Source organism: Trachemys scripta, chromosome 1, assembly GCF_013100865.1.
Source record: "Trachemys scripta elegans isolate TJP31775 chromosome 1, CAS_Tse_1.0, whole genome shotgun sequence".
Lineage (NCBI taxonomy): Eukaryota > Metazoa > Chordata > Testudines > Emydidae > Trachemys > Trachemys scripta.
The window spans coordinates 153,679,344-153,706,881 of record NC_048298.1 but is presented as its reverse complement, the minus strand read 5'-3'; the positions used below and the strand labels follow the sequence as shown (position 1 = coordinate 153,706,881).

General features: G+C 46.0%; 1 long non-coding RNA gene across 1 annotated transcript in view; it reads right to left on the bottom strand.

The window, feature by feature from the left end:
* LOC117871046 overlaps positions 1-14,550 on the bottom strand; it is a 46,348-nt gene extending 31,798 nt beyond the window's left edge. The window contains exon 1 of the long non-coding RNA XR_004644132.1: positions 14,457-14,550. This is a non-coding gene — a long non-coding RNA (uncharacterized LOC117871046). The remainder of the gene's footprint in view (positions 1-14,456) is intronic.
* Between the last annotated feature and the right edge of the window lie 12,988 nt (positions 14,551-27,538).

The window sequence follows — 27,538 nt, the reverse complement described above, 5'->3', positions numbered from 1 at the left end:
CAGGCTGTACAAGCCTGCCCAGGCAACCTGGGTACTTACTTGGACCTGGTCTACACTGGGGGGGGAGGGGGGACGGAGGAGGGGGAAATCTATCTAAGTTACGCAACTTCAGCTATGTGAATAACGTAGCTGAAGTCGAGATACTTAGATCGATTTACCGTGGTGTCTTCACCGCGGTGAGTCGACTGCTGCCGCTCCCCTGTCAGTTCTGCCTGCGCCTCTTATGGTGCTGGAGTACAGGAATCGACAGGAGAGCACTCGGGGGTCAATTTATCGCGTCTAGACTAGACGTGATAAATCAATACCTGCTGGATCGATCACTGCCTGCCGATCCAGCGGGTAGTGTAGACATACCCTTGGTCTGCTAGCCTGCACTATGGTCCAGACTGCTGTGGATTAAGTGCTACAGGGGTTTTCAAACTTCATTGAACCACGAGACCCTTCTGACAACAAAAATTACTGAATGACCCCAGGAGGGGGGACCAAAGCCTGAGCCCACCCGAACCCTGCCGCCCCAGCAAGTCTACCGCCAGCTCTTACAATCCCATTAAAATGGGGTTGTGACCCACTGTGGGGTCCCAATCCACAGTTTTCGAACCACTGAGCTAGATCAAAGCTACCTCGGGTGTGTCTACAGGTCCTACAAACACCCCTTTGATTCCAGTGTAGACAAACAGATTTCAATTGTATTTTTGGGTAAGTTCTTCAGCACAGAGACCATGTTTGAGTACATTAGTAAAATATACATCGTAAAAAGGGAGAAAAAATAAGTAGGTATTTAAATTTTTGCCAATAGTAATAATTTTAGGCGTTACTAGTTACACTGGTACAGAAATCTATATTTAAAGAAATATATACAAATTAACCTGACTCTGTCCCTTTAAGTGACTTGGCCAAAATTACACAATATGGGACCAATACTACAAAGATTTACTTACATGCTGAAATTTTCGTATAAGCCAGTGGCAAAAACTCCAAACAGAACCCAGGAGTTCTCTGGCTCACAGGCCCCTGGTTATTCACTAGAGCCCACTTATTCTTTACTTCCTCTTCTACAAACCTAGAACCCTCCATTCCCATCCCCATGGTCTTGGTACAGATTCAAGAGACTTTGTTGCTTTTACTTTCAGCCTTAATTAGAGAAACAAAGTAAACTGCAGTAAATGGGTCTTAAATTCACTTCTTTTTTGTGCATGTTACATCCTTGGGGTATGTCCACTCTGCAGTTGGAGGCTGAGGGCGCAGCATGAGCAGGCAAACTCATGCTAGCTTTAGTCTAGCTAGTGCTAGTACCAAGAACAGTGAAGCCACAGCAGCACGGGATTAATCACAGGCTGTACAAGCCTGCCCAGGGGCCTGGGTATTTACTCTGGCAGCTAGCCTGTGCTGAAGTCCAGGCTGCAGCAGCTTAGTACTCACTCTAGCTAGAGGAAAGCCAGCTCAGTTGTGTCTACATGTACTGCCATTATATACCCCCATTGCAGAATAGCTAAACCAGTGCAATTGGTGTGCGTGACCAGCCATACTTTTAATTCTCACTCAATGGGCAATGTGCTACTTACTGAATCACCAAGACTTCTTCCTGCAGCACATATCTTCCCTGGAGCTCTCCTATTCAAGTGTTGACCCAGCAAGCCAGGCTTAGTTTGTGAGACCAGCCAAGATTAATGCCCACAGTGGCAGAACTGCTTTAACCTGATACAATGGTAATAACACTTATGGTGTCATGATGCAGCTTTGTGGTTAAGTGAAGTTGCTGAAGATCATTTTCTGACTCCTGATATACACACCACTATAATAAATATCTGGAATGTCAGCTTGGTTTATTTAGCCATTGTCTATAACAGGGGTCGGCAACGTTCAGCACGCGGCTCGCCAGGGTAAGCACCCTAGCGGGCCGGGCCAGTTTATTTACCTGGGGGTGGCGGGAAGCCACGGCCAGCACATCCCTCGGCCCGCACCGCTTCCCGCCGCCCCCATTGGCCCAGGACGGCGAACCGCGGCAAGTGGGGGCCACGATCGGCCAAACCTGCAACGTCAACAGGTAAATAAACTGGCCCGGCCCGCCAGGGTGCTTACCCTGGTGAGCTGCATGCCGAACGTTGCCGACCCCTGGTCTATAACCTGACTTGAACTTACAAAAAATATACAACCATTTAATATTGAAGAGAAGTATTGTCATAATGCAAATGATAAAGAAATCCAGAAAGAGTCACTTTCTTCTAAACACTGAAAAAGGAACTTTATTAGAATAAGGAAAACTGTGTTATCCCCAAATCCACTTTATTTCAGAGCCTCGGCCTCCCTTCCTCTTCCTGCCACCTGCCTGGCTCGCTCTACAGATTTAAGGAAACAGAGCTACCTTCTCATTCCAGGAAATATATAAAGAAACCAGGAAACAAATTGTTTTTAGTGGAAACCCTGGTGCTACATTCCCTCAGTCAAACCTGCCTGCAGAGAACAAAGTTAAGAAACTGCCCAGTTTTCCCACCATCCCATTTACAGAGTAAGTCACACAGGCGGGGACAGCATCTGATGAGCCAAACAAAAATGAAATTGATACACATTGTAATATCATCAACAGGACTACAGAGAGGGTAGAAAGGTACATTGCAGACAAAGCGTGATGCCTCTATAGTTTGTTTATTTATGTACTTATTTACTGAAATAGAATCTATCCACAAATTCTAGTTAAGCCACAAGTATTTCTAAACATTATATAACAGGGTATAGCAAGAGGTTATTTTCTCCCTTTTTCATTGGTCTGATTTAGCCACAGAAAATATTTGGTGCAGTGGGAATTACACCATCGTTAAGGTTGTGTTGCCAAACTCAGATTAACAGGAGCTTTAAACCTCTATTTTGTAAAAGGCTAATTGAAATTGCAGAAACCAAGACACACAATATAAATGTTGAGCACGATTTGAATTTTTCATGGTGGTTTGATGAAAAATGAGTTGATGCAGGGAGAATTATACAAGTTTAAATATCACCCTTTGGCAGTTTTCCACTTTTCTCAGTACCCATTTTGCAAAAAATTACCTGACGCTGGGACCTGTGTTTTGGTGACATCATGGCTCCTCATGTGTTCATTTGTAGAATATCAATTGTACACAGACAGTGTTTTTCTATAGCGTATTTTAGAACATTGTAGACAGAATGGAATATATGTGCACCAAAGTGAACCTGCGAAATTTAACTACAAATTCTGCTGAACCATGAACACATTTTAATGCAAAACTAACAATGACCTCAGCAGTGTTAAGGCAAAATAACTTCCCAATATCAAGGAATGAGTGACAGTCTGATGTACTGATCTGTTGATATAACTGATATAAAAGCATTGGTGTCTAGTGGACATGTAGAAACTCTTTGCAATATCCGAACTGCATTTCCTTACAAATTTTAAAACTGAAATCATTTGCCAACTTGGTGCTTGAAAACTCCCATTTTCATGATTATGAAATTTGACAATAGGGTTCATACTTTGGCAGCTGTACCAACACGTTGACTGTAAGGGGTCAGGGAGAACAGGGCAAACCCCCTTCTGGATGATAGACAGCAGGGCCTGGTCCCTCAGAGCAAGTGGCTAGGGAGTGGCTCCACTGTGCACTTACAAAGGATCTAGCCCTGTGATGTCCAGATCACAGTAGGGCTGGGGGAGGGGGGACAGGGGAAGCTAACTCTCTGGATCTAAGGGCACTTTGGTTTAATACACTGAACTAAAGAGGAGTAAAGGGGAAGAGAGGCAAATCCAAACCAATTCCACCTTTAAAGGTGGAAATCAGCATGTGATCTCAAATGCTTCCAGGCTCAATCCTACCCTGGGGACCTTTGCATGACAGATCTGTGAGGAACAAATACAGCTCCCCGCTCCCCCCTCCCCCCTGAACTGGCCAACCCTCCCAATTTATCTTCTCTTATGGAGAGGCCTAGATGTGACAAGCAGAAGGTCAGACAATTGTCCCCATTCGCTGAGTATGCGGCGGATGCTGGAACTCACCATGTGAAAGCTTCTATCCCAGCTTGTAACTTCTGGTCCCCTCATCATGAGACACTAGTTTACTATTGCCTTTAAATTAAATCTGTCTGTAACATAAGCACAAGGAGGCAGACATAAAGTTGATCTTTCAACCTTAACTCAGCATTCACTGACTTCTGACCTTTTAGTTTCACTGAGCAATAGGCAAGTTCCCAGGTGGCTGCGAACTGAAGTGTTTCTAGGGGGACAATTTCAAATTCTTCCTACCCAGACCAGGAGGTTGAGCCAGAGTCAGGGACAAGGGGGAGATCAGGTAAGTAGAAGAGAGGGTCCCCAGGCATGGAGGAGCCATTCCATCGCCAGAGCACAGAAGTTATGAAGGCCAGCAATGGCTTTCCTTCATGTTCCGAGTGAATCCCAGAGAGGCACAAAGAGACCCTACAACATGTGGCAGCAGCAGCCACAGCACTGGGCCACAGAGATGGAGAAAGGAGACATGGCAGGAGAAAGAGTGGGACAGAGCGGGGCAACAGATGTTGTCTACAGGTGAATCAGAGAACAGAGATGGACCAGAAAATGCAAAAGACACTGTTCCTCTAATAAACAGAGACACAGCAATGGCAAACCACACCCACCTCTTGTCTTGTGCCTGGTACTGGAGAACTAACCCCTTAGTCCCCAACACAAGGAGAGCTTTACCAGGCAGGACACAAACCTCAGACATGCATCTGGAAGGTCTTCAAGGTTACAATTTAACCTTGTTGCATGTGGTGCATGCGTGTTGAAGTTCTTTTAATTGTGGTTAATAAAGATGCTAGTGTTCAGTATAGCAATGGAGGTGCATCCTTGGTTTTAAAACAAGGCTTCATGACCAGCAAGAAGTAAATCAAAGTAAAGCCTGACTCACAAGACAGTCTGCAATTCACAACTCCCCACATTCATGTAAAGCATCAAAGGGACAAGCCCAGAGCACAAAAGCAGCACAGCAGGGGCATGAGACGAAGGTCCAACAACAGCAATTTTCTATCTTGTTGTTTGTGGGTGGTGCATGCTTGCTGAAGTGTGGTTAATAAAGTTGCTAGCATTCAGTATAGCAATGGGGGTGCATTGATGGTTTTAAAACAAGGCTTCATGACCAGCAAGAAGCTAATCAAAATAAAGCTTGGCTCACGAGTCAGTCTGCAATTCACAACTCCACATGTCCAGGTAAAGAACCAAAGGGAAGAATCCAGAGCACAAAAGCAACACTGCAGGGGCACAAGATAAAGGTCAAACAACTGTACAGATACCAGCAGTAATAGAAACAACCAGGGAATGGCTAAGGTATCATTCATTTGTTTAACAGCACATATCCTGCTAAAAAGCAATAGCCACGGTGGCCTGGTCTTAAAATACACAAGCAAACCATTTTTGACCCTGGCATCACTGGTACTGGCAACATTGCCAGTAATGGATCTAGTATCAGAAACCTTTGCACCTCTCCTTCCTAGTCACCAGCACACATCCCCCCCTGGCAAATTACAACTAACAGAAAGAATATGGGGCAGGTGATCCATAGCACAGTTCCTATATGTCAGACACCCTGTAACAGGGTTGCTACTCACCACTAGTGCACCTCCTTGTGTCTACATCTGGGAATTAATCTTCGCTGCATCAGATGCCCAGTTGCTGTTCATTGCTCACTCTGCAAGAATTTGTCTGCTGGTAACTTGGGCCTCCAGCAAGGTTACCATTTAGTCCACCCCTCGCAGGGTTAGAAAGTCCAACAGGACCACTAACCAAATGCCTTCTCCAGACAGTGTTCAGTCCTGGTACAGGGCTCTGTGCCACTATACCAGCGGCTGGCAGGAGAACTAGAGCCCTCCTGCTATACCAGATGCCAGCCCATGGACCCTACAACTAGCAATTCAGGTCCTCAGTCACAGTTTCCCTGGGCTCCTTCCTACTCAGCCTCTTGCCTGCTGCTGGGTTCACCCCTAAAGCCTACTCTACTCCCCGTTGCTACGTAATGCACTCCTAGCCCCTTACTAGGCTCCTTACTGCAGGGCAGGATCACAGGAGTCTCCCCATCCACCACTTCCTCCTGGTTCTCTAGAGGCCTCCCACCTACCAGGTAGCAACTGCAGACTCCTTCCTCAGCAGCCTCCTTCTACTCTCAGTTTCATAGTTTTATAGTGCTGTCCTAGCCCTTCCCCAGCTGGGCTTCATTTTCAATTAACCCTGGTGCTCCTCCTTTCAGGTGACCTAACTGGCCTCTCAGGCCCTCACTAACTCTATCATGGTTGGTGGGGGTGCACGCTCCATCACACAACCCCACTGCCCTTCAGCCTACCAACAGCACAGTCCTATTATGGATACTTAAAGGACAATGCAGAAAATCGACCGCTTTGAAGTCTGTCTCCCACCCCTAGAGAGCTGGCTAAAATATTGTTCTTCCTAAAGCCCCAGCTCCTGGACTCAGGAGAATTTCAGCCTTCCCCTTCTCACTCTTCATGGTTGCAGAGAAAAGCTCAAACATGTGAGTTGAATGCAGCCTAAAGGCTCAAACACCCAGAAGGCAAAGAAAAAGAACTAAACACGTATCAAATGATTTAAGCCATCTCAGGATTGGGAGGGGGCCTGACGTGACTTTTCAGGGCTTGGAGTTGCCAGCAGGGAGTCTGGCGAGTGTGGTGTCAGACAGCTTCCTGCCTCTGCTTCAGGCAGGCTGTTGATTCAGGCAGGACATCAGGACATCACTTATACTCATCCCTGCCCTGGCTCTCACATACAACAAGGCACTAGGAGCCTCAGGGTCAGCAGCAGCAGCACTTCAGCATAATATTGAAAGCATTTGGATTGGACAAGTCAGGAGCCAACCCTGGGCGGGGGGTGGGTCACGGGGAGACCACATAGGTCTCAAGGAAATTAGAAAGAACGGAGAACGGCCACACAACGGAGCGGCTCAGGCATGGGGACCGCTTCTGGGATGGACAGCAGGATGGGATTTAGCAGAAGCTGGGACAGAACCTACATGCCTGCACCTCCCTCACCACAATGAAATATGGAAAACAGAAAACAAACAGAGCCCCACAATCATAAAGGGGGTGGTATATGGAAAATGGTGTTAAATTCACAAAAACTATCATTTCAAGTGGTAAGGGGTTTTCCTGATACTGCTTGCAGACGAGGGGGGCTCTGTAAGGAACTGTGTGACCTGTATTCAGCAGTCAGTCTGCAAAGAGCCAGGCTTGAGCAAGTTGGGGTGAGTTGTGCCACTCTCCCTTATGGAGCAGCCTGTTTGGTCTCTGTTTTTTGCACTTGTGGGTTAAGATTCTGGGTTCCAAAAAGCAAAATAGTGTTACATTGCAGCCTTCCAGCAAGAGCATTTTGTTTTTATCTAACTTCTTTGCGTGTGAGTGGTGAACATAACAGAAAAAACTGGCAATGAGGAAGGGATAATTTAAAAAAAAGAGTAAAAAGAACATGGCTACATATGGCAATATGGACAGTTTCCAATTTAATGACAAACAGGAATATTTTGCAACATATACTCAGATTTGAGCAGTATTTTTATGCAAATGCTATAGAAGATACTGATAAATAGAGGGTGGTTTTTCTAACTTTGGTGGGGAAATCAACATTGACAGAGCTTAAAGCCTTCCGTTTTCGACCAGAACCTGGTGAGCTGCAGTATAAAGACATAACAGATTCTAAAGAAACATTTGTTAGTCTCTAAGGTGCCACAAGTACTCCTGTTCTTTTTGCGGATACGGACTAACACAGCTGCTATTCTGAAACCAAAAGAAACATTATGTGCCTACCACAAATTTTTATAACAGAATGATAAGTTTCATCTAAGAAACAGAAAGAAAATGTCTCTGAATTTTTGGCAACTCTGGGGAGGGGGGACCCACACAAGCTGTCTGCTACTTGTTCTGGGAATTTTCTGAAAGAGGCTCTCAGATCAGTTTGTTGTTGATATAAAACACCTTGAATGAAGAGAGAGGCTGTTGTATATTGTGTACAAGAAGGAAATGCCACTAGAGGGCACTCCAGACACTACAAAAGGAAACAATCAAAATTGGAAAATAAATTGGCATCATCGCGCCAGGCCTGGAAAGAAAGGCCTCACAGAGGGGTAGAAAACACCACCACTGGCTAGCATCTCTCACAAGATCCAAACAGAACAGAAGGAGCCCTGTTTCTATTGTTTAGAGACATCACACAAGCAGGAGGAGGGTTTCCTTAATAAGCTGCAGAGCAAAGAGTGCTTCAAGAGGAGACATGACTGCAGGCTTCCCAGGCTGCACCAGGGCACAGCAAAGGATATGTCAAAAGGAAGCCATACATGCCTACAAATAGGAGCCACTGTCCTAGTTGTGTGACTGTGGAGAAGTCTGGCGCAGAAGCAGGTTGTTCCCTGGATGAAAGCATGCATGAACTACATTATTTCACAGAACTCTATGTGGTAGGAAATGGACAGACATATCATCCCCCATATTATGTTAACATAAAAGTAAATGTGATATTGGCCGTTCCTATATTTGCTTCCACTGTCATGTCTGATCTGGTGCGGGGGGAGGGAGGTTATGAAAAAAAAACATTTCCTGGGTAAGATCAAGAGAAACTAATGTGATTTTACAACATTACAATTACGGGCAGATAGCCATGTTAGGCAGTCTCCAGTCACTGTAATTTATAAAGGTATCTGTTCACCATTAGGAGTTAATTGTGAGCGAAGGAAATGGGTCCCCAGTGATGGGCACAACATGGCAATACAAACTGGCTTAAACTGGATTGGATTGTGGTGCTCCGCATGCCAGACAGAATGGGGGAATTGAAAAATACAAAGCTGTGTGCAGTACAGATGTGGGTTTGGAAAGAGGAATAACTGTGAGGCTGGTTGTGTCTGACAAAACCTAAGTTCCTGAAGCCTAGACCTGTGCCATATGTTCTGCAGGAGCCTGTGAAAAAAGCAACTGGATGAATTGCAAATAAGGGCATCATTTTATTTGTGAGTTCAATGAATGAACTGTACCAACCGTGTGTATGCCCAAGGGTGATGACAGCACAAGCATTTGTAGGATCTATGAAGTCACCATAAATCCCAAGCTGGAAATGAACCAAATCCAATTCCTAAACCACAAGATCTATTTGCAGAACTAGCAGGTGGACTGAAGTTTACCAAACTAGATTTGTCCCAAGCCTTCCAGCAGGTGGCATTTCAAAAAAATCTTCAAAAAAATCTGACAGTGAACACACATAAGGAGTTATTTAGGTATAAAAGATTACCCTATGGGGTAGTCAGCACAGCTGCTGTGCTTCAAAGAATAATGGATTGAGTAATGCAGGGGATAATTGGTGGTGTCTGTTATTTTGATGACATTAATAACAGAGGAATTCAGAGGAGCATTTTAAAAACCTACAGGAGGTTCTAAAAATATGGTTTTAATGTTGAGATAATGAGCTTTCCCGCCCCCCCTCCTCCCCACACACACACACTCAAGATTCTTAGTTGGGTCATTGTATAGTTGCAGAAGAGGTATACCCAGTAAAAAAGAAGTTAAAAAGCCCGTGAGAATGCACCACTACCACAGAACGTCTCCGACTTTATATTGTTTTTGGTCATGTTAAACTACTATGGAAGACTGGACAGATTTAATGTTGATAAATTTGGAATCAAAGTCTGCCCTGTTACCTAAAAATATCAAGTGTGTTTGGACAGAAGAGGAAAATAAGGTTTCTGAGGAAGAAAAAAAATGAAATGAGCAGTGCCAGTCTATTGATACATTTTAACCTAGAGCTTCCCACAACAACCTGTGATGCCTCTCCTATAGAAACTGGAGCTAGTTCACACATTTGTAAAAATAGGAGTGAAAAACCCATAGCATTGGCTTCCAGAACATTGTCAAAGGCTGAGAGAAACTACTCACAAATAGAAAAGGATTTAGGCATAATTTTAGGGGTTATTAAATTCCAGGAGTACCTGCTTGGAGAAAAGGTTACCCTCAGCACTGATCATCAACCTCTGGTAGAAATATTGGACCCAAAGATCAGAGTTCCTCCACTAGCGGCAGCTAGATTGCAGAGATGGGCTTTGATCTTTCTGCCTACCAATATGATATATAGATAATCAAAAAACACACTAATGCAAATGTACTCTCCCAGTTTACCCCTTCACACAGGGAAATAGAGGAAAATTCTGGGTATAAAGTCTCTTTCCTAGATGACCTCCCTATTACGCCTAAGAAAATTGCTCTAGAAACAAGAAAATACCCCATTTTGGTTATGGTGATGCACTGTGCACTTTTGGGGTGGCCAAATCACATAAAAGAAGAGCAGCTTAGCCCTTACTATTTCGGGAAATTGGAGTTAGCTATGGAGAACATTGTTTGCTATGGAGACTGAGAAATACTACTACACAGTTGACAGGATTCTAGTGGAGTTACATGAGCAGCACCAAGGAGTAGTAAAAATGAAAGCAGTGTCCAGAAGTTATTTTTCGCTCTGGCTTCAGATCAAGATATGAAAGTGGAAAGTATCCAGTGTGACTCCTGCAACAGCCATTAAAACATGTCAGAAGTGGCACCATGTAACCCATGAAAGTAGACTATGAAGACCTGGTAAAAGATGCACACTGACCTTACATTTGCTCCCCCTCCTCCCCCACTTGCAAATAGTAGTGGTTGATGCTTGTTCTCGATTGCCAGAGGTGGTGCATGTGACAACAACCTCCCCTGTAAAGCAACTGAAGCACTTGCAATATGTTTGCTACCTATGAGTTACCCAAGCAGCTCATTTCAGATTATGGTCCACAGTTTAATTCAGAAGATTTTCAGACAGACATTCTGTGGCAAAATTAAATGAAACATACTAAGCCAGCTAACTCCACCCAGCAACAAATGGATTGGCAGAGCATTTTGTGCAGACACTGAAACAAGCATTAGATAAAAGTGGAGGATCCCACCACATTGCATTGCAAGTTTCCTCACACCTAGGCCTCTACAAAAAGGGGGATTAATTAGAATGGATATTTCCCCCCCACCCCCAAACACCCCAGAGCTGTCAGGCAAAGGTCTCCAGGGGAGGACTGGGTCTGGAAACATTTGAGATCACACACTGACTTCTACCTTGAAGGTGAAATTGGTTTGGATTTGCCTACCTGACTTTTCCCTTTCACTGCTCTTCAACTCAGTGCATTAAGCCAAGGCAACCACAGTCAAAGACCTAGCTACTCACTGCTCCCATGTTGACTGTAGGCTATCAAAGAGCTAGATGCCATGTAGTCCACAACAGAGCCACTCCCTGACTGCTTGCTCCGAGTGACCAGGTACTATTGTCTATCCTCCATTAGAAGGTATGCCCCTCTTGCTTGTTTCATGAAGTCACTTATGATTCCTGGTGATTTGAAGAAATATCTTTCTTGAACTTCTATTTCAGATATTGGAGCCAAAAGTACCTCTCTATTTCAGTCTCTCTTCAGCATCATGCTCCAGCAGGATGGGGGTGGGGGGATAAGCAAGTTCACCTCACTTTATGAAGTTTTTTGAAGCCTGGACCCAGGAGAAGTTGCACCCATATAGGTCTGGAGAGCTGTGATGAACAGTAATGGATTCATAACTTCTCCGGGTTAGCCTACTTTCCTGGAGCTCTGTGAGTAGCTCCATCTGAACTTGCAATGTCAGAAAACAGGGTGAATCCCCCCCTCAGGTGCAAGAACGACTGCACAGACCCGGCCGAGCATGACACCATGTGCATGTGTGTGCAGGAATAAATTACAGCCTCCTGCAAATGACCATCATGCACAGGAAATGTTTTTTTTCCCCCAAGACGCCAGCTCAGCCACAGTGCTGCTGCACGCCAGACACACTCACTGGGCTCTTCACATCCATATGCCAACCACCAGAGCCAGCCTTTGAGTGAGTGAGCAGGGTAGCCTGGGCATAGCCTTGTTCCACCTTTCTTGACCCATAGATGGCAGCCCCAGCCTCAGGCAGACCCAGTAGGGGGGACCTGAGGGGTCTGCGAGGGCTGTCAGCACCCTGGAAAGGGGCAGCCCCTAAGCTCACCCCGCTCCCACCACACCTGTGCTGGGGCAGGCAGGCTTCTCCCGCCTACAGCCAAGGGGGCAACAGGGCTGACACCACATATGGGAGCTGGGCAGGGCAGTTCCCAAGGCACCCCCATGGTGTGCACAGCACACATGGGCATGGGAAGTCACCCCATGTGCAGGGGCAAGCAACTGCTCCCATGAGCATCAGACACTCAGGGAGTTCCAGCAGCTAAAATCCCAGCAGGGCTAGGCAGCAGCCGCCAACCCCCAAAGCCTGCCTGTGGGGAGATCCATGTGTCTCACCCTGGGAGAGGCCCAAACAATCTCCTGGAGATGCCAGGGACTGAACTTGGGACCTCATACAAGCAAATCATGTGCCCTACTACTGAGCTATGTCCCTCAATACAGCCATCGCTTTTTTCATACACCAAACCTATGAAAGCTACAGTGAGAAGGTTTTAAAAGAAAAGAGAGAGAGAAAAGAATGGAGTCTCCATAAAAATGAAATTGAATGAAACCCTAATATAGACTGTTCAGTGTAATGTACAAAAGAGATGGGCCAACCCAAAGTAATAAAGAAGAGGGTTGAGAGACTGCTTAGACAGCCCTTGTAGGCACTACCAATATGCTGCAAACCCTGGATGAAATATGGATACTGTCTAGCCTAACATCTTCTGAACTTTTCTGATGCATTTCCAACATAGAGCGTAATATCTGTTCTTTAGTCTGAACGGACAGTATGCACCTTATAAAAGGAAGCACAACAGGGTAGAAAGCTAATTAACGTGAAGCGTGGTGTGTGGATTTGTTAATCCAATGCCATGTGTCTGATTCCCATTGTCATCCTGGTTGCAATGTTCTTTAGCTCCATTGCTTTGGGCATGGAACTTGAACATTCGTTTAATATTAACAGCAACAAAAATTTCCAGCCAGCAGCTACAGAGACAATTTGCACTGAAATATCAAGGTTTGCAAGAAGACATTTCCTCCCTTTTGCTGGGTTATTCTGATCTTGGTATCATGTGTGTTTAAAGGAAAGAAACCTAAATTTCGCAACAATCATTCAAACAAAATGCATTACCAGTCCACAGTGAAAGGGAAACATGAGTCTGACTGGGCTGCTGCTGATTATTTTAATAAAATGTGTATTTTCATGACAGATCAATGGAGCATAATTTGTACAACACATCGCACTAGAAAGGTCACACAAGTACATATATAATGCTAAGTGCAGTCCCTCTAGATAGACTTTCCTGCTTAGAAAACCTTTATAGAAGGTCGACTTTTCAATAGCTTCTAGTCTCTTATACTATATTGCCCAATCCTTTAGCACATAAACAAGAAAAGAGTGAATTTTTCAGCAGAGAGGATCACAGTACCAGTTGCTTTTCCCCCAGGGCCCTATTTCTCCCCAGGACACAAATAATTCTTATTTAAACAAACAGGAGTTACTCATCCCTCTGAAGGGAAAAATCAGGCCTTGTATTAATTAGGGAAAGTTAGGTGATCTCCAAAAGCCATCAGATCTCGAAGGACCTCTTAACCATGCTATGGTAACAGCCACCATGGATTAACATGGCTGGTACTAGCAGATTTCTAGTATAGTTTTCCTGAGCATTATGTAGGGAAGTTACCCTTAACAGCTGATTGAAAAAGAGGTCACCAATACAGTGAAAATTTCCCACAGATTTCATCCCTTTTTTTGTTATTGAAATTTCAACAAAAAAAAAACATTAAATACATTCCAATTTAGAATTTTGAGGATCTTTAACTAAATCTATAGCTGGTGGAAAAATGGGATGAGATGTTTGCAAAAATTTTGACTTTGGTCAAAATTACAAATCAGACATTTTCACCTGGCTCTAGTTACTCTATATAAAAGAGTTCTCACACACACAAAAAAACACTTTCCTTTTTCTAACCAGCTCGAATTATTTCTGTGCAGTGTGGTTGAAGCTGTGTTGGTCCCAGGATATTAAAGATTCAAGATGAGTGAGGGAATATCTTTTATTGGACCAACTTCTTTGGCAAGAGACACAAGATTTTGAGCTTACACAGAACTTTTCTTGAGGTCCACAGAAGAAGGCCCAATAGAAGATGTTACCTCACCCACCTTGTGTGTCTAATTATGTCTAACACATACATAGCAAAAAAAACTATCACTGCTCCTTGAATCCTGCATAGTGCATGTGTACAGCATTGCATTCTGGGAAGGTCCTACAGATGAAAGGATCGCACAGAGCTGAAGAGATTTAGGAGTGGGAGAGACATCTTACCTCTCTATATATGAGCATACTCACTTATCCCAGGGCGGTGAGTGCTTGAGACAGAACTTTGACATAAGGAGAGACTGAAAAGCTTAAAACAGTTTAGTTTAAAGAGCAGATATTACAGAGGTATACAAAATAATAAATAGTATGAAGAAGTCGATCTACTTACTAGAGATATTCAAAACTCGGAATTCCCATTCTGTGGGATATTCTGACATTTCAAAATGTGTTTTCATTCTAACTGAGAATGAAAACAAGCCATTTCAAAGTGTCCTGCAAAAACAAAGTTTTTGGAAGTTATATTAGTGCTTCTCCACTTACCCTCCCATGCTCATACTTCTCATGTGTTGACCAGACCATCCAGCTCTGGTGACTGCAGCCTGTCTCTTACTGTCAGCCCAAGCATCTGCAATCTCCATTACAATAAATGGGATCTGCCTCAATTGTTATATTCATACAGAACCTGATCCAAAAAACATTGAAGTCAATGGAAAGACTCTCACTGACCAGAGGCCTTTGGATGAGGCCCTTCACCTAGCCTTCATAATAATGGCTTAATCACACTTTTATATGGAAATGTCATTCTTGTTTAATATAAACCAGAGATGGCAAAAAACCCAACAGATTCATACATGCATCAATAGAGTTTTATGGTAACTTTTTATGTAACAAAATGCTCTAGATAAGAATTCACTTTCTTTGCTAGATACTTATTATTGATTCAACTCACCACGAAATGGATACTGCACATAGGCTGAATGGATTGAAATGTCCCCTAGTTCCAGTGCAATTCTCTGTCATCTTTTGACGTGCTGTTTTATAATTTGCTAAAGCAATCCTGCTTTATGAGTCACCATAGATACCCTTATTCCCCCACAGACGGAGTATTTTCAGGGACTATTCTTTTTTGGAGGAAGCACAGCGGTAACATAGAATTTGACACATCTGGCCTCTTTGGCCATCTGTCATGGGCGAATACACCCCTGTCATCCTGTGGGTTGGGGGGGGAAAGGGTATTATAGCCCCACGGTTGAGTCCAACTCACTATCCTTAGCTTCAGGGCAACATTGCCCAATGGCCAGAGTCAATATGCCTGCCGTCCTCCACAGGGCTGCATGGCCTAGTGGCCAGACGGGGAAGTGGGCCCTCCCTACTCCACTGGATCCCAGCCCCAGGCCCTGGCAGTGGCAAATGTGTTCGCCACTGAGCCAGCAAGGATCCAACAGAAACACGCTGACTTACAGTTCAGTTCTACAACCAGATCAATGTCTAGTTCCCCTGGGCTAATTCCTACCATGTCCCTGATGCTGTGGTCCGGGAGACCCCGGGTTCCTTGGTCAGGGCAACTCCCAATGGCTCTAACCTCTCTTGGGCATTCATAGATACCTGGACATCCATTGGGGTCTCAGCGCCTCTGGCTTCCACAGTGTGGGGCATCACTAGCCCCCGGGCGGGAGCCTGCAAGGTGCATCCTCCCTCCTCGGCAGTCAGCCCAGACTGAGCTGCTCCCTCTTATACTGCTATTCCAGTTGGAGCATGCCCAGCAGAGATGAGGGGGCATGGCTTCCTTGGCCCACAGTGTGGAGTTAACCCCATCTTGTCCAGTGTGGGATGAATACACCCCGTCACACCATCTCTCTGCACGGATCCCAATTAGTCCTGCTCTTCAACTGCAGTGTGAAAAAAACTGAAAAACAGTATTTAGCTACACAAAATATAAAGATTTAGAATCTGATAGTTACATTTCAGGCCTACAGTTCATGTTTTGTAATAAGTGATATAAAGGATTTACAAAACTTGGCAAAATAAGTTAGTGTGACATTTAGCAAAAATGAAAACATTTTCTCTGTGGGTGCGTGCCTTTTTTTGTATAAAATATCTCTTATGCAAGTAACATACACATGTTTTTTAATGTACTATACAATAAAAATTCACATATTTTACAGGATGAAATAGTCTTTTATGTAAATAAAAATGTATATATGTATTGCTATTTGCATAAAAGATGCTTTACTTTGCCCTACAAAATGTGAATTTTTATTTTTATACTTTCTTCATTAGGATAACGACAGCTGGTCAAATTATTTGTTCCAAATAAATGGGTCTGGTGAATTCAAACCTATTTCCTTTTTAAGAGTCATTTGTGGCCCAATCCTACTTTCTACTAATGTATTTTTTATTTGCAAGTATTCACCAAATAATTTATATGGACAATTTCAGCCTTTGAGATTGTTTACTTTGACTGTTCCCTACTCACTATCCAAGCTGTTTAACAGGTCTCCTAAGTAACACAATATTACTTCTGTTCCCTAAATGGGTGACAAACTTGAAAAACATAAGCTCATCAAACGAGAAACAACAAATCATGAATAATTAACAGCAAATCTTGCTCTCTGTTGAAACCTGAGATGTTTGCTGAGCTCCATTCCTTAGTAGTTGATGATATGGCATATCAGGAAACGTGTGCAAACTCTCTAACTGCAGTATCAGGTCAACATTAAGAATCACCAAAAAAGCAAATGACATTTAAAATGTGTGCCACGTTTACACCCTAGATGCCTTACAGAGCAATTTTACATAGCATTCAGATCTATGCCAGGGTCTACAGCCTACAGACTTTTTTTAGTCAATTATTTGGTTTATTTTTATTTGGCCTTATATTTCATTCTTCCTGGACCTTTTATTCCACTTTAGAATTACCCTATTATATTCAAACAAAAATCGACATTTGAAAACTCCCTTCATTTTGTGCTTAGTGTAGTTATAGTATATAGGAATTGGGGGTACTATAACGTTAAATAGTTTGTGAGCCCTTCCAGTAGCCCTTATGTTGTCTCAGAAGCAGGGGTAAAAGGAACATAAAAGACTTACCAGTACAGGGGCCCACCTCCAGGATTCCAGAAAGGGCGGGGCCTTGGGCGGAAGGGGCGGGGTTGGGGGCTCCCCCAGCCAGCCCTTCCACGCTGCCTGGCCCATGCCACCTGGGGCTCTGATGGCAATTTAAAGGGCACAGGGCTCCAGCTGCTGCAGCAGCCAGGAGCCCTGGGCCATTTTAAATCACCGGGCCAGGGCAGCGCGCACACACACACACACACACACACCCGTCTGCAGCCCTACCAGCAGGGCCACCAACGGGGGGCAGGGGCAGCGACGTTAAAACATTGGCTGCATATGGGTCCGCACCAGCGGCCACTTCTTACTGGCACACCGTACCGGCCCACTTTCACCTCTGCTCAGAAGCCACTAGATCTCTGCCAGAGACACAGTGCACTTATGTAGCTAGGCCTTGCAAGTTGCATATAGGTAGTAAACAATGTTATTTGAACCCCACTGTGCCCATATTGTTCCCTCATATTATGTATATTGTGGAAAGAACAACAGACAGCTATAATAATGGTGAACCTTGAGAGGATGGGAGTTTGGGTCTTATATAGATTAGCATGCCAAACTTCAGGTGCAGGCAGTTGAGTCCACAAAACTTAGAGGAGAAACAGACAAGAACAAGCTGGCTTCTAAGATTTCCAATGCTTCCATCCCAGTTAACTTCAAGGAGCAGAGCAGAAGCCTCAGAAAATAATAGATGAGGAAAAAAGTTAACCTCAGCAAAGGTACAATTTCAGGGGAATGTTTAAGAAGGTCTGGATGGGAATATTACACAACACAGTTCACCCAGCCACATTTTGAATGCAATCCTGCAAGGGGCTGAGTATTCTGATCCTGCAAAGTAAGCAAACACATGCATGCTTAAAAATAGAGGTATTCCCATTGACTTAGACCAGTGGTCCCCAATCTTTTTGGTGTGGTGGGTGCTGGACGATGAGCCACCAAGGACTGTGGCCGGTGGAAAAGCATCCGCCGAAATGCCGCCGAGAAGCATCAACGTCAAGAGGTGTCGCCACCGAAATGCCGCCGAGAAGCAGTGTCATCAAGAGGCGTCGCCGCCAAAAAGCCGGGCACCGCATTGGGGACCACTGACTTAGGGTATGTCTGCACTACGAGAGTAGTTCGATTGTTCTTAAATCGAATATGTGGAATCGATATTACAAAGTCCAACGTGTATATCCACACTAAGGACAGTAATTCGACTTTGTGAGTCCACACTAACGGGGCAAGCGTCGACATTGGAAGCGGTGCACTGTGGGCAACTATCCCACAGTTCCCACAGTCCCCGCTGCCCATTGGAATTCTGGGTCGAGCCCCCAGTGCCTGCTGGGGAAAAAAAATGTGTCGAGGGTGGTTTTGGGTAACTGTCATCATCCAACCGTCACTCCCGCCCTCCCTCCCTGAAAGTGCCGGCGGGCAATCAGTTCGCGCACTTTTCTGGTGAGTGACAGCACGGACGCCACAGCACTGCGAGCATAGAGCCTGCTGTGACCATCGCTGCAGTTATGGCCGTTGTCAACACCTCGCACCTTATCATCCACCTTTTCCAGAGGCAGATGCTGAGAAATCGGGTGAGGAGGCTACAGCAGCGCGGTGAGGACATGAAGGCTGAGAGTGGCACAGACCTCTCGCAAAGCACGGGACCCCGCGCCATGAACATCATGGTGGCAATGGGTCATGCTGATGCTGTGGAATGGCAATTCTGGGCCTGGGAAACAAGCATGGACTGGTGGGACCGCACAGTGCTGCAGGTCTGGGATGAATCACAGTGGCCGCGAAACTTTCGTATGCGGAAGGGAACTTTCCTGGAACTTTGTGAGTTGCTGTCCCCTGCCCTGAAGTGCAAGGACACCCAGATGCGAGCAGCCCTGACTGTCCAGAAGCGAGTGGCCATAGCCCTCTGGAAGCTTGCAACGCCAGCCAGTCACGAATCACTTTGGTGTCGGCAAATCTACCGTGGGGGTTGCTGCGATGCAAGTAGCCAACGCAATCGTTGAGCTACTGCTGTCAAAGGTAGTGACCCTTGGAAACGTCCAGGTCATCATAGATGGCTTCGCCGCGATGGGATTCCCAAACTGCGGTGGGGCTATAGATGGAACTCACATCCCTATCCTGGGACCGGACCACCAGGCCAGCCAATACATTAACCGAAAGGGCTACTTTTCAATGGTGCTGCAAGCACTGGTGGACCATAGGGGACGATTTACAAACATCAACGTCGGATGGCGGGACAAGGTTCCTGATGCTCGTGTTTTCAGGAACTCTGGTCTGTTTAGACGGCTGCAGGAAGTATTTACTTCCCGGACCAGAAGATAACTGTTGGGGATGTGGAGATGCCTATAGTGATCCTCGGGGACCCAGCCTACCCGCTAATCCCCTGGCTCATGAAGCCCTATACAGGCACCCTGGACACTGAAAAAGAACTCTTCAACTACCATCTGAGCAAGTGCAGAATGGTGGTGGAGTGTGCTTTTGGACGTCTCAAGGGGAGACGGAGAAGCTTACTGACTCACTCTGATCTCAGCGAAACCAATCACTCACTCACTCATGCCCGTCACCCCAGTCGGGGTATGGGCCACCAACCACAGATCTCCAGAGTCCTTTATCCTGGGCCATTTGCTCTAGCTGGTTCCAGGTATAGCCCATTTTTTTGCTATCAGCCTGAAGGTCGCGTCGCCAGGTGTTTCTTGGACGGCCTCTTTTCCGCTTGCCTTGGGGGTTCCACCGCAATGCCTGTCTAGTGATGTTGGTTGGCTGCTTGCGTAGTGTGTGTCCTATCCAACCCCACCTTCTCCTTCTAATTTCTTCCTCTGCTGGAAGTTGATGGGTCCTCTCCAAGAGGTAGATGTTGCTGATGGTGTCTGGCCAGCGGATCTGGAGAATCCTTCTAAGGCAACTATTTATGAAGGTCTGGATCCTCCTGGTGGTTGTTTTAATTATCCTCCAGGTTTCAGCTCCATACAATAAGACTGATTTCACGTTGGAATTGAACAGTCTAATCTTTGTTGCCAAAGACAGCTCTCTAGAGCTCCAGATGTTCTTGAGCTGTAAGAAAGCTGCTCTTGCCTTACCAATCCTTGCTTTGATGTCTGCGTCCGTGCCACCCTGTTGGTCGATGATACTGCCTAGGTAGGTGAAGGACTGCACTTCTTCCAGAGGGATTCCATTCAGTGTGACTGGGTCATTACTGATGGAGTTAATCTTGAGGATCTTGGTCTTGTCCTTGTGGATGTTGAGGCCAACCTGTGATGACATGGCTGCCACTACGTTGGTCTTCTCTTGCATCTGCTGTTTGCGATGCGAAAGGAGTGCAAGGTCATCAGCAAAATCCAGGTCATCAAGCTGGGTCCACAACGTCCACTGGATTCCGTTCCTACGCTCATAAGTGGATGTCTTCATAATCCAATCAATGACAAGGAGAAAGAGAAATGGTGACAACAAGCATCCTTGTCTGACTCCGGTTCGCACCTGGAAGCTGTTTGTAAGCTGCCCTCCATGGATCACTCTACAGTGTATGCCATCATATAAGTTCTTAATCAGGTTGACCACCTTTGCTGGGATGCCATAGTGCCGAAGGAGCTTCCAGAGAGTCTCTCGATCCACGCTATCGAATGCTTTTTCATAGTCAACAAAGTTGATGTACAATGAGGAGTTCCACTCCATAGACTGCTCGACTATGATGCGAAGCGTTGCTATCTGGTCCGTGCATGATCTATTTTGTCGGAAACCTGCTTGCTCATCTCGTAGCTGTGGGTCGACGGCATCCTTCATTCTCTCTAAGAGAACTCGGTTGAAGACCTTCCCTGGCACCGGCAGAAGTGTGATTCCTCTGTAGTTGGCACAATTGCTGAGGTCTCCTTTCTTGGGGATTTTAATAAGATATCCCTCTTTCCAGTCTGCTGGAATCACTTCTTCTTCCCATATCTTCTCAAAGAGGGGGTACAGCATTTCCACTGAAACATCCAGATCTACTTTCAGGGCCTCTGCTGGAATATCGTCAGGTCCAGCCGCCTTCCTATTCTTCATCATAGTGATGGCTTTTCTGATCTCATCTCTGGTTGGTCTATCACAATTGATTGGAAGGTCTTCGTTGGCTGGGTCAATGTCTGGTGGATTTAATGGTGCTGGTCTATTCAGGAGTTCCTCAAAGTGCTCCGCCCATCTATTCATCTGTTGTTCTATTTCTGTTATAGACTTTCCCTGCTTGTCTTTGACGGGACGCTCTGGTTTGCTGAACTTTCCAGACAGTCGCTTGGTGATGTCATATAGCTGTTTCATATTACCGTTGTATGCTGCCTGCTCCGCTTCTGCTGCCAGTCCATCCACATAATCTCTCTTATCCTTCCTAATATTCCTCTTCACTGCTCTATGGGCTTCAGCTTACTCTTTTTGCGCTTTAGCCTTTGCTGCTCTAGTCCTGCTGTTATTAACTACTGCCTTCTTCTTCTTTCTATCTTCTATCTTAGTCAAGGTCTCTGCTGTGATCCACTCTTTCTGCTGATATTTCTTAATTCCAAGCACTTCCTGGCATGCTGACCTAAGTGTCTCTCTCACTTTCTGCCATCTGTTGGATACACTGTCTTCCTCAGACCGATCCTGTAGTACTGAAAACTTATTCTTCAGCGTCAGTCCAAAATCTTCCTTGATCTTATGATCCTTCAAAAGGCTAACGTTGAACTTCACTCTTCTATCTGACGCGTCTATCCAGTTCTTCTTCAGCTTCAGCTTCAATCTGGCCACCACTAAGTGATGGTCGGACGCTACGTCTGCTCCTCTTCTAACTCTAACGTCCTGCAAAGATCTTCTGAACTTCTTGCTAATACAGACATGATCGATCTGGTTTTCTATCATGCCTGCTGGCGATACCCAGGTACTCTTGTGGATCCGCTTGTGAGGAAAGATGCTACCTCCTATGACCAAGTTGTTAAGTGCACACAGATCCACAAATCTCTCTCCATTCTCACTCATCTCTCCCAGAGCATGGGTCCCCATGACTTGTTCATATCCTGTGTTGTCAGGTCCAATTTTGGCATTAAAATCTCCCATAAGGATGGTAATGTTTTTGTCTGGGAGAATCTCTAATATTTTCTGAAGTCTATTGTAAAAATAGTCTTTGTCCCCCTCTTCACTGTCATTGGTTGGAGCATAGCACTGTACAACATTCATCTTAATCCTCTTCATTTTAGTTCTGAAGGATGCTGTGATGATCCTGGAACCATGTGCCTCCCAACCAATCAGTGCCCTCTGTGCCTGCTTGGACAACATGAAGCCTACTCCCTGTGTGTGGGGTGCGTCACTCTCTTCATGTCCGGAATACAACAACAGCTCTCCAGTCAACAGTCGTCTTTGTCCAGCTTGCGTCCATCTTGTCTCGCTAATGCCTAGTAGGGTCAAGTTGTTGCTCCTCATCTCTGCTGCGACCTGTGCCATCTTTCTTGACTCGTACATGGTCCTCACGTTCCATGTACCAATGGTAATCCTCCTGGTTGCAAGAAGGGTAATCAGCTTAGTGGCTTCCTCACGACTTTCACCACCCAGCGTCATGCGTCTTCGAGTCAAAGACCCTTCTTTTTCCAGGCTAAAAGTCTCTGTTATCTCTATTGTTGGCGTTTCTATAGCAGGTTGATTTTTTACGGGGTGGAGTTGCTAGCCCCACGCCCAACCCTCCTCCTTTATCCTGACTTGGGACAGGCAGATGGCCCCAAAGGACCTCTCTGGTGGAGTTAGAGAAACCAATATCCCCATTGTTATTGCAGCTTGCTGTGTACTCCACAATCTCTGTGAGAGCAAGGGGGAGACTCTTATGGCGGGGTGGGAAGTTGAGGCGAATAGCCTGGCTGCTGATTACGCCCAGCCAGACAGCCGGGCGATTAGAAGAGCCCAGCGGGACGCACTGTGCATCCAGGAGGCTTTGAAAGCTAGGTTCCTCAGTGAGCAGGGTAACCTGTGACTATTAAGTTTGTTTAAAGAGAAGCTGAACCTGCCCCTGTTTCTTTACCCACTTACTGTTGACTGTCCTCTCCAGCTACATACCCCGTTCACCCCGTCGTCCCTCCCCTTCCAACACACGTTTAAAAATAAAAGAAATGGAACTTTGTTAATGAACACCATTTTCTTTATTACGGATTTCGCGGTAAAGTGTTGAAACTGGGACGCAGACTGTGGTGGGGAGCGGGCGTAGTGATGGAAAGGACGCTTCTAAACTCGAGGAATGACAGGCTCTTACTCCTAGAGTGGTCCGCAGTGGTGGACTGGTTGTTTCAACGGAGCCTGCCACCCCTCCTTTTCAGGACTCTGTGTGTGGGGGCTATTTGACTTTGTGGCGGGGGAGGACGGTTACAGATCCCCTGCTGCGTGATTCTGTGATCCAGGATAAGGACCACTGCATAAGATCTCTATCCACCCTCCCCCGCCACAAAGTCACATGCTCCCCCCACACACACACAGAACATGAAAACCACCTCCCAGACTGACCAGGGTGCCTAGTGACTGCAATGTGTGTGTGACCTTCTGCTGAACCTGCCCCGTGTCTGTACCCTGGTAAAGGTGACTGTCCTCTCCAATTACCACCCCCCTTCCCCCCTTCAAACACACTCTCCCCTAAAAGAACATGATGGAAACAGTAATTAACAGAAACGTATCTTTTATTAGCAACTACACAGTTAGGGGATGAAACTGGAACAGGGGCTTGAGTGAGGCGGGAAGGAAAGGACTTATCAAATTTTTGGGAAGGAGAGCCTTCTGGTACTTGAGCAGTCTGCAGGGGTGGAGTGACAGTTTTCACGGCCCCTGCCGCCCCTCCTTCTTGGGACTTTGGGTGAGGGGGGTATGGGAGTTTGTGATGGGGGAGGGCGGTTAGAGATAGACTGCAGCGGGGCTCTGTCCTCCTGCCTCCTGTCCTGCACAACATCCACAAGGCGCCGGAGCGTGTCCGTTTGCTCCCTCATTAGTCCAAGCAGCGTTTGAGTCGCCTGCTGGTCTTCCTGCCGCCACCTCTCCTCCCGTTCGCTGTGTGCTCGCTGGTATTGCGACATGTTCTCCCTCCACTGGGTCTGCTGGGCCGCATCGGCTCAGGAGCAGCCCATAAATTCTGAGAACATGTCGTCCCGTGTCCTTTTCTTTCTCCGCCTAATCTGCGCCAGCCTCTGCGAGGGGGATGCCAGGGTAGGCCGGGAGACATTCGCAACTGTGGGATGGGAAAAAGGGAGTGAATTCCTCACAAAGATAATTTTTTGTGAACAATGAACATTGTCTTTCTCTGTGAACAAGACCATGCACAGCACCTATCACATGCGCACTCAGGACAAGGTCGAATTTTCGGTCTTCGCATTCAGTGCCTGGGGCCTTGCAGTGGAGATCACACAAGTGGGGCAGGATAGCGGAATTCGGGTAGCAGACTGACATGGTAAGCCGTAGACCTTTGGCTGCTTAAAACTTAAATTATAGCAGTGCCCTCCTTTCACATTCAAAGCAATGCTCCTATTGTTGGCCAGTTCCTGCTGCCGGCAATCCGGCAAGCATGAACTCTGCCCCTGTCCCACCCCCTTGCGGCTGTCCCCGGGAAAGATCCCTGTATGCTGACCCTCTCCCGCCTCCACCGCGTGGCTGTAAACCGCCGGTGACAGTTCTGTAAAGGAACAGGCAAGCAGTCCCAATAGTAACATTCCCCTAATTCTAAGCAGGTCACCATGAGTGACATCACTCTGCTGAGAATTTCTGAGACCAAGAAAGAATGCATGCTGCGTGAAAGCCAGCAAAAACCAGGGCCGTATGCCACCATGCTCTGCAAGGCAATGATCCCAGAGTACTTGATGATAGCCTGGCAAGGAAAAGTTTCCTACCACGGAGGACACAATAAGGCCGCTCTCCCCAGGAACCTCATGCAAAGGCTTTCCAATTACCTCCAGGAGAGCTTCGTGGAGATGTCCCATGAGGATTTCAGCTCTATCCCCGGACATATAGACCTTCTTTTCCAGTAGCTGCACTGGCAAGGACTAAAAAGTAGAGCGCCTAGGGCAAACTAATCATGAAAAACTCATTGTTAATATTCCTGTTCTGTTCAAAATAAATGTTTACATGTTTAAAACACTTACCGACTGATCCTTCCCCTGATTCAAGGTCTGGGTTAACGCCTGGGGACGGTTGGTAGGGGATCTCGGTGAGGGTGATGAAGAGATCCTGGCTGTCTGGGAAATCAGCGTTGTAAGCACTGTCGACTGCCTCCTCCTCCTCCTCACCTTCCTCATCTTCCCCGTCCGCTAACATCTCCGAGGAAGCGGCCATTGACAATATCCCATCCTCAGAGTCCACGGTCAGTGGTGCGGTAGTGGTGGCGGCCGCACCTAGAATGGAATGCAATGCCTCGTAGAAACGACATGTCTGGGGCTGGGATCCGGAACGTCCGTTTGACTCTTTGGTCTTCTGGTACGCTTGTCTCAGCTCCTTGATTTTCACGCGGCACTGCGTTGCATCCCGGCTGTACCCTCTCTCTGTCATGGCTTTTGAGATCTTCTCGTAGATCTTTGCATTCCGTCTTTTTGATCGCAGCTCTGAAAGCACGGACTCATCGCCCCACACAGCGATCAGATCCAAGACTTCCCAATCAGTCCATGCTGGGGCCCTCTTTCTAGTCTGAGATTGCATGGTCACCTCTGCTGGAGAACTCTGCATCGTTGCCAGTGCTGCTGAGCTCGCCACGATGTCCAAACAGGAAATGAGATTCAAACTGCCCAGACAGGAAAAGGAATTCAAATTTTCCCGGGGCTTTTCCTGTGTGGCTGGTCAGAGCATCCGAGCTCGGACTGCTGTCCAGAGCGTCAACAGAGTGGTGCACTGTGGGATAGCTCCCGGAGCTATTAGCATCGATTTCCATCCACACCTACCCTAATTCGACATGGCCATGTCGAATTTAGTGCTACTCCCCTCGCTGGGGAGGAGTACAGAAATCGAATTTAAGAGACCTCTATGTCGAACTAAATAGCTTCGTTGTGTGGACGGGTGCAGGGTTAATTCGATTTAATGCTGCTAAATTCGACATAACCTGCTAGTGTAGACCAGGCCTTAGACTATTCATATTTTTAAAGCTAAGCACACGCTTTGCTGGGTCAGGGCCAGACTGCTCAGCACCTTGCAGGATTGAGTCCTTAGTGAGACCAGCAATATAAACTTCAGTTCCCTCCTCCCATATCCCACCCCATTGGTGCTACACAGTGTATGGTGGGAAATAAAAAGCCCTTTCGTGGTATTTTTTTCAATGTATGGGTGCTCTAGTCTGATTTACAGTGTTGTCATAGGCCTCAGAGAAAATTGCTCTGCTATTTTTTTTGTAAAGTTTTTTTCCTTTGTGTGTTCATGTAATAGAAATCTTTATAATAGAAGTACGTAATAATTCTGATATTGACTTTTTTCCAGTCTACACTAGATTAACAGTCCCTTAAGAGACACACTGACCCTGACTTTTGTTTAGCCAATATTTACCTCTTGGGTCAATAAATCTTGATGTTGAACTCAGCAGAAGTCGATATCTGCTTATTATGGTTAGAATAAGAATTATTGAACTGGAATATGAATATTATAGTGGTGCTTGCCAACACTACTATAGTTAAGGATCTGTCAATGTTTCCATTATAAATTTGTTTTTACTGGTGTTTTTAACTCATTAGTAAAACTTGTCCCAGGCTAAAAAAAACTGCCATCCAAAGTCTCAGCTAGGTACCAAGCTTGTTTTTAAAAAACACACACAACACCCTATGAAACATAAATTTAAATGTTCAGAAATAAATGAATGAGATAGTTGAGTTCAGGATCCTCACAAAAGGAAGAAAGGAGAGTAGCAAAATATGGACCCCAGACTTCAGAAAAGCAGACTTTGACTCCCTTAGGGAACTGATCGGCAGGATCCCCTGGGAGGCTAATTTGAGGGGTAAAGGAGTCCAGGAGAGCTGGCTGTATTTTAAAGAAACCTTATTGAGGACACAGGAACAAACCATCCCAATGTGCAGAAAGAATAGCGAATATGGCAGGCAACCAGCTTGGCTTAACAGTGAAATCTTCAGTGAGTTTAAATACAAAAAGGAAGCATACAAGAAGTGGAAACTTGGTCAGACGACTAGGGAGGAGTACAAAAATATTGCTCAAGCATGCAGGGGTGTAATCAGGAAGGCCAAAACACAACTGGAGCAGGGCCGGCTCCAGGCACCAGCGAAGGAAGCAGGTGCTTGGGGGGGCCAATGGAAAGGGGTGGCACGTCCAGGTCTTCGGCGGCAATTGGGCAGCGGATCCCTCAGTCCCTCTCTTCCTCTTTGAGCTGCCGCCGAAGAGGAAGAGAGGGAGCGAAAGACCTGCCACCGAATTGCCTCAGAAGAATGA